An 8,160-nucleotide genomic window follows, 5' to 3' on the forward strand; every position below is an offset into this window, starting at 1 on the left:
AAGTCGGCTTGCAGGCTCTAAAATTTACATTGTTTTATTTTGAATGCAGTTTTTTGTACATAATTCTAGATATGTATGTTCAATTTTCATGATAAAGAGATTGCACTACAATACTTGTATTAGGTGAATTGAAAATACTATTTATTTTATCATTTTTACAGTGCAAATATTTGTAAGCAAAAATAATATACACTTTGATTTCAATTACAACACGAATACAATATATATGAAAATGTAGAAAAACATGCAAAATATTAATAAATTTCAATTAGTATTCTATTATTTCCAGTGCAATTAAAACTGCGATTAATCACAATTAATTTTTTCAGTTAATCATGTGAGTTAATCGACAGCCCTATTTTAAACCTGCTGCCTGTTAATTTCATTTGGTGACCCCTAGTTTTGAATTATGAGGCGTAATAAACACTTCTCTTATTTGCTTTCTCTACACCAAGTCATGATTTTATAGATTTCAGTCAATGTGCCCCTTAGTCATCTCTTTTTCCAAGCGAAAGTCCAGTCTTATTAATCTTCCTCAGATGGACCATTCCATACCACTATATTTTTCTTCGCCTTTCGGAACCTTTTCCAAGTCCAATATATCTTTTTTGAGATGAGGCGCCCACACTCTGCACGCAGTGTTCAAGCTGTGGGCATACCTGCATTCACATAGAGGCAATATGATATTTTCTCTTATTTTATCCCTTTCTTAATGATTCCAACACTGGCTTGCTTTTTTGACTGCCGCTGCACATTGAGTCGATGTTTTCAGAGAACTATCCACACTGACTCAAAATCTCTTTTTGAGAGGTAACAGCTAAATTAGACCCATCACTTTCTATGTAGCAGGCCCTAGGATGTCTGAGTGAGGGCTCCTGTCAACCTCCCCCACCCTGCTGGGGTGATCCGGTGAGGCTACGGGGAGCCCAGTGGCGGGAGGCTCCGTCACCCTGCATAGCTATGCAGGGGCTTCCTCTCAGAGATCCCCCTTGCCCTGGCTGGCGGGTGGGCCCTTGGGGGGACTGCTCCAGCTGATCCGCTGCAGCAAGCCCAATCTTCGTAGGCTGGGCTGCCGGACAGGAGGCAGCGCCTCGGCTGGCGGCTTTGCGCATTACAGCTTCCAACATCCCGGAAGAGTCCACTGGGTGAGGGGGCACGCACAGCCCCTACTCGCACCCCAACTTCGCTGTTGGTACTGCCCGACTGAGCCGTCGGGCTGTGGCGTGGCGGACCGGGCGCAGTGGCTGGCTGGGGTTGTAGTCCCAGGGGCGGGGGCTGCTTGCCGAAAGGAGGGGAGGACTCGCTTTCCCGTAGTGCCCGCCGACTGGCTGTGGTGGTGTGAGTCGCTGGTACGGGGCGCTCGCTGGCCGCTCTCGCCGTGCTGGTCTCCGGCGGTCCGGTCCGCCATGGCTCCCTGCTGAGGCGGCGCATCGCGGGGCGTGGAGGACATCGACATCCAGGCCAACTCGGCCTATCGCTACCCGCCGAAGTCCGGTAAGGGCGTTCGGCCGGGGGCAGATCGTCCCCCAGGCTCGACCCTCGGCCCTCCCACACCCCCCGGGGCCTCGACCCCGCTCCCCCAGCGCCTCGACCCCGGCCTTCCGCCCCCTCGGCACTCCGCTCCCCCCAGCGCCTCGACCCCGGCCCTCCCCGCCTCCCAACCACCCCCGGCACTCCCCGCCTCCCCCGGCGCCTCGACCCGGCCCTCGTCACACCCGGGGCCTCGACCCCCGACCCTCACCCGGCACGCTCGACCCCCCGCCTTCCCCCAGCGCCCCTGGGTCCTGCCCCCGCATCAACCTCCTCTCAGCTCCCCAGCGCTCCCCGGGCCTCGGCCCCCTCCATTCCTCCCAGCGCCCCGAACATCGCGCTCTCCCCTGGGCCCTGGCCCCCCTTGGCGGTGCTCAGTTTGGGGGCCTGGCCGCGTCTCTGCCCCAGGAGGTTGCTTGCACCCTACACCCATTCCCCGGGGCCTTGGGAAGTTTGGAGGTTAAAGGTCACCGTTTCATGTAGGTGTGATCAGCGCAGTCCCAAGATCCTCTGGCCAGTTAACGCCCATCCGGCACACCCCCTACTTGTCTTATTGACAGTGAAGTTGTTACTTCAGACAGCGCTTGCTTGGCCTCACCTGTGCAGTTTGATTGCTGCTATCACTGCTTGGGTGGCACGCAGCTGGCCAAGTCCCTCTTTTGGGACCCCTGTCCTAGCCCAAGGGTGCAGAGTTTGGGTTGCACACATGATGGGAGAATTTACATCATGGGAAGATTTTTTTTTCCCCATGGATCTTATAGAGACCTTTGCTTATCAAACACTTAGATGATGGGCCTGTAATACCTGCCAGGAGTCCTTTGGGTTGTGTTATAGTACAGGAGAGGGGAGCTCCCTGGGAAAAGAATGGGTGTGGATCTGCATGTGGAGTTTTAAGAGCACTTCATGGGCTTTCGTGGCTTAGCCCTGCTTGTCTAAAACTCAGAGCATCTGAGTTCTTTACACCATAAGAACTATTCTCTGTTTCCCCATCTCTGCATTTAACTTCCTTCTTGTATGGTGTAAACAATACAGGGTGTGTGGTGCTCAACAAAAATTACTGGGTGGGATAATGCTTCCTTCCGGCCAGTACCTGACCTCAGGGTTAAAGACACAGAAAGCAACACTTTGGAGTAAGAAGACAGCATCTCCTCAGACTAAATGCTTATTGCTGTCACTGCATGGGTTGGAGACAGCCCCTTGCACCATCAGAACTTAACAAGAAACGCATGCCTCCACAGAGCAGGAAGAAAACCTGATTCTTACTGAATCAATAAATCTGTTACTTCCAGGCTGTCTGGCCCCTAAAGTCCTACAGAAAGAATTTTTTCGCCTGACAGTGTAAATGTGTTGCTTAAACAAAAAGGTTCATTTGATTATTTTTTTCCTTTCACTCTTCCCGGGGACCTGTATGGCTGCCACTTCTGTTTTGTTCCATCCATCGTTTTCCTTTCTTCCTTTCTCCTATGAATGAGAGGCTTGTTCAGTGTTATTAATTCTGCTTACGGAGGGATTTTTGTCTATAGTCCATGGGACAAGGTCATTTGATTCTTCTGATTGGTGAATTCCTCAAACTGGGAGGTCCAGAGACCCCAGAATGTGACTACCAAGCTCCAGCCTGAAGGTTGCACAAATCTGAACTGAAGAGGCGATTGCCTGTCATTGGTTAAAGAGAATTGGGAGAGTTCCCTCTAAATTTTTCCACACATGGGCTGGGTTGGGACTGGGGAGGGGTGCCCCTCCACCCGCTGCAGCAGGTTCGGGCCGTGGGAGGGATGCCCCAGCTGTGGCAGGTCTGGGGCTGAGTTTGGACTCAGGGAGAGCCACCCCTCCGCTGGCTGGGCGGGTTCCTCGAGTGCCTGTGCAGTGCTTAGTAGGCGCAGCTTGCAGGGAACTTAGGTTGGGACATCCAGTCCTGAATCCCCACAACTTTCAAGACTCTAGGTTCTCCTAAAAGTTGCTCCTGAGTATTGGTTTGCAAGGGAATATAGGAATCAGATTGATGTGTTAACTTATCTGTTAACGTGAAACATTTTTATCAGGTCTTCTAGCTGCTCTCCTAGCAATGACATACACACACAAACATCTGTATTGCCAATGCCCTGTGACTCTTTATCCTTTGTGTCTCTTACCCTCCCCAGCATAATTAATTGGATTCAAATAAATCAGGGGCATCTGTTGCCATGGGATTGTAGAGATGTGGGTTAAATTAGACTTAATGGTGAAGCTTTCAGTGGGGGCAGAAGTGTTTGTGTTGCACCGTTTAAGAGGTGGCTGTCTCTTTTCCCAAGGGCTTCTTAAGCAGATGCCCTTGTGCTTGTTCTAGAGAGAGACTGCTGTGATCAACAAACCTGAGGCGCTGTTCACTGGTATATGTTAACGGTGGTCAAACCAGTGTATCAATAGAATCTTTAAATGGCCTGATGAGGGGAAAGGAAGGAGGATGTTTGTGGTCTTGGGGTGATTTGAAATGTACAGGGGAACCAGCCTACTAACTAAAAACGCAAGAGACTTATGGTGCTGCCTTGTGTAATTGGGATGTAAAGTCAGTCATCACAGTGGGTTCTAGATGTAGGCTCATGACGGCTGTAATTTGTCAGTCATCATGGTATTTAGATTACTGTGGCATTTCTGCAGCGGGAATGATGAACTAATTCATCTTATTTGAAGAGGCTCAGAGTATGTATGGACAGAAGACATTGTTTGTGAGACATTTCTCAGCAGTTTGATTATAGGGATGTTCATTGATTGGTCCCCAGGCAGTTCTCTGTTTCCCACAGTGGGTACAGAACTCGTGACCCTGAATTTCCAGAGACGGACAGCCACCTTCAGCATTGTGTTCTGTGGGGATGGGCCTGCTTCCTAAAGGCATGCACAATCCTGACCCTGCCTAAAAAGGCTTGAAACTCAGGCCTGGTCTACACTACACGGTTAGTAAATTGCCTTGCGTTGTCTTCACTTAACTTTGGATCCTCATGATGTAAGTGCCTCTCTACGACGATTTAGTAACACCACCTCCTCAAGCGGCATAGAGTCATGGTCGATGTCATTAGGATGACGTGGTGTCAGTGTAGACACTGCGTTGCTTATATCAGCTGTTACTGGATTTCAGGATCTGTCCCACATTGATAGTACAATCGACACAAGTGCTTCTGGGGAGGACACGCACTGCCGACATAAGAAACCAAGTGTGCGCATACAAACGATTTAATAACTGCGATGACTGTACAATTTTGGCACCAACCCATCTTGTCCCAGCGTACATCTACAGAAAGGGATACTTCTCTATGATTATGCAAGTGTTGGTGGATCACGGGGGACACTTTGCCAACATCAACATGGGCTGGTCCAGGAATGTGCTTGATCCTCACATCTTTAGGAATGCAGGACTGTTCAGAAAGCTGCAAGCAGGGACTTTCTTTCCCAAACAGCAGATTACCATTGGTGATATTAAAATGCTAATAATGATCCTGGTGGATCCAGCCTACCCCTTACTCCCCTGGCTCACGGAGCTGTATACCGGCCACCTGGACAGCACCACGGGAGAGATTCATTGGTTCAGTAGGTACAGAATCCCAGTTGAATGTGCTTTTGGTAGACTGAAGGGATGCTAATGTTGTTTACTCACCAGGTTGGATCTCTGTGAGAAAAATATCCCAATGGTTATAGCTGCCTGCTGTGTCTTGCATAGTATCTGTCAAGCAAAGGGGAAAAGTTGCATCTGGCTCAGTGGAGAGTTGCACCCTGGCAGCAAGGGTTATTAGAAGAGCTCAGTGCAGAGCTGTACAGCTCAGGGAGACCTTGTGGCTGGCTCACTGTTAAAACGCTCTTTCAGTAATGCCTGTGGTGTACTGTGCTCTACCTGGCTCTGCTGTTTTGGGGGACTGTTAGGAGTTGTGTGCTGCTTGGTGTACATCTGTGAATATAACACTGCCAATGCACCTATTAATTTGGTGGTGCTTGCTGTACATTTATGACTATTACGCTGTCACTGATCCTATGAGTTGCATCATGCTGACAGTAACAAGTAGACGCCTTCAGTTCTGCTAGGCATTCTGCAGCACATGTTGGGAATTAATAAAGATGAATTATTTTCCGAACAATAGAATTTTATTGACTAACAAAAAAAATTTTTGTGCGTGCAACTTAAAAGCAAATACATAAAAATCTTAATACGTGAATGGTATTGAACTTAACAAAGAGAAAGAATGTTCATGTCCATTTTGGCTACACATACAGCAGCCAGGGCTTTCGTAGGTCAGTGTATGTGAAGCTACTAGCCTGTATGCTGCAATGGTACCTGGCAATGTTATCACCCAATGGTACCTGGCAATGTTATCACCCACTGTCATCCCTAGAAACCTTTGGGAGAGGATTGTAAAGTGCTTCCAGGAATGTTTCATTGAGCTCTCTCAGGAGGATTCAAGGGACATCCCTGTGCACACAGATTGCTCCATATGGCCCCCTGTGTCAAACCGTACAGAGTAATGAAAAGCTGAGAACTCCTCTGCCTCTCCTAGTGTAAGTAAATTAATGCAAAGTCGATAGCTGTTACATTAGGGGTGCCATCAGTATATCATTATAATGAGACATACATTTACACACTTACCTGATGTTCCTTCCCCTGCGTCAGGCTCGCCTGTGCTCAATACCGTGACTGACTGAACTGCAGTAGAGTCTCAAACGGATCCTGGATCGAGGTATAGCTGGAGCCCCTGGATGCATGTAATAGGCATAGTCGGCTGGGCAGTTGCACACAACAGTAGGTGACTGCTAGGGGTGCTTGCCAAGCTGTGCAATCAGGAAAAGGCATTTCAAAAAACTGCAGGGTTTTAAAGGTCAGCTGCTGGAGGACCGTTAAGGTCGACATAGATAATGCAGTGTCTGCACTTTCACTGCATCAATCTCAGTATGTCGACCCTGGCTCTATACATCTCAGGGAGGTGGTGCTACTGCATTGCTGTAATGGCGCACTTACATTGGCGGGAGACAAATTTAAGCATGGAGACACATGCACAGCGAGTTAATGCAAGGTGGTGTACGTCGATCTAACTTTGTAGTGTAGACCAGGCCTTCGCTTCTTGGCCTTTTGGCTAAGATCAAGTGTATGACCTTGTTTCTGGACTAGGTAAACTCCAACCCTCTGACTTTTTTTGGAGGAGAAATTAAAATGATTCAATTGGCTCAATCTGGACTGAATGTACAAAATCCATCCTTAGTGGTGGTTACTGTTTAGAACAAAGGACTGACAAAAGACAGTGCTGGGTTGAAAAGCCAGGTAGAGCTACCAGTAGACCAAGCATAATCCCAAAACACATGTATTCTGGGCTGTCCAGCAGAGATGGAAAATCCAGAGCCTGGAGCATTTATGGAAAAGCTGCTTTCCCTAGTGTTATATAAATATTAAAGGTTGATCCCTTTGAGAAAATAAATAATTCACCGGAAACTAAGATAGCTGCTTCCTGGTTTGGAGACAAAAAGTTATGAATACAGCAAAAAATAAATCCACAGCAGGGATCTGCAGAGAGCTTCTGCTCCTTTTGTGCCACCTAATCAGTGCAAAGGGAGCAGAATAGGGCAGAAAATCTGTCGCTAAACTGTTGATTTGTGACCCTTGACTTTTGGGAATAACATGTTTGACCCTCAGGCTGAAAGATAGGCTACCAGAGGACATGGGCCTGAGAACTGAAAATGAAATAGATCAGAAACAAATGTAAGTGACTAGTTTTGATTTCATGGTCTAGGCTGGGAGAAATACAGAAGTTAAACTGTGCAAAGCAATTATGTCTTAATTATTTGTGAATCACAATGTGGTAGTTAAAACTTGTTTTTAATAAGATTTTTAACTTGATGCTGTCCCTTTGCATCTACCTCTGTTACTGATAGCGATATTAAAAGTTAAGTCCACTTAACTGCATTTGACTGTGTCTTTCTGGTCAGGTCTGTTAGTGGGGCAGCTATTTGACTGTAGTGTGGTACAAATCGCCTGTAATATCCGGCCAAGCCTAAGAAGGATTGGACCTGTTTCTTTGACTTTGGGACAGGCCACTTTTGGATAGCATCCACCTTGGCCTGTAGGGGAGTTATCGTTCCTTGACCCACCTGGTGTCCAAGGTAAGTCACTTTGTTTTGGCCTGTTTGACCCTTTTTAGCCTTAACAGTTAGTCCTGCCTGCCTGATGCGCTCGAAGACTTTTTCCAGGTGCTCCAGGTGTTCTGTCCATGAATCAGAAAAAATGACCACATCATCGAGGTAGGCAACTGCAGATTCTCCCAATCCTGCTAGGAGACCATCTACAAGTCTTTGGAAGGTGGCGGGTGCATTTCGCAGCCCAAAGGGAAGCACTTTAAATTCATACACCCCTGCATGGGTGATGAAGGCTGACCTTTCCTTGGCGGGTTCATCTAGCGGTACTTGCCAGTACCCGTTGGTTAAGTCTAATGTAGAGATGAACTGAGCATGTCCCAATTTCTCCAATAGCTCATCGGTGCGTGGCATTGGATAGTTGTCGGGACGAGTTACAGCATTTAGCTTGCGGTAGTCCACGCAAAAGCGTATTTCCCCATCTGGTTTGGGAACTAGAACCACTGGAGATGCCCATGCACGGGAAGATGAGCGTATTATACCCATCTG

The 8,160-nt window shown here is 47.9% G+C and overlaps 1 protein-coding gene across 6 annotated transcripts in view; it reads left to right on the top strand.

Annotated features, from left to right (window-relative positions):
• The first annotated feature begins 1,265 nt into the window (after window positions 1-1,265).
• MGRN1 (mahogunin ring finger 1) overlaps window positions 1,266-8,160 on the top strand; it is a 109,885-nt gene continuing 102,990 nt past the window's right edge. For 5 of the 6 annotated variants that reach the window (XR_012656519.1, XR_012656518.1, XM_032781617.2 and 2 more), the window contains exon 1: window positions 1,317-1,494. The gene's annotated coding sequence lies outside the window, so the exon portion shown is untranslated. Of the gene's footprint in view, window positions 1,495-8,160 lie in introns of all 6 variants that reach the window. The other variant, XM_032781619.2, reaches the window with a different exon arrangement.

Source organism: Chelonoidis abingdonii, chromosome 9, assembly GCF_003597395.2.
Source record: "Chelonoidis abingdonii isolate Lonesome George chromosome 9, CheloAbing_2.0, whole genome shotgun sequence".
NCBI classification, from domain to species: Eukaryota; Metazoa; Chordata; order Testudines; family Testudinidae; genus Chelonoidis; species Chelonoidis abingdonii.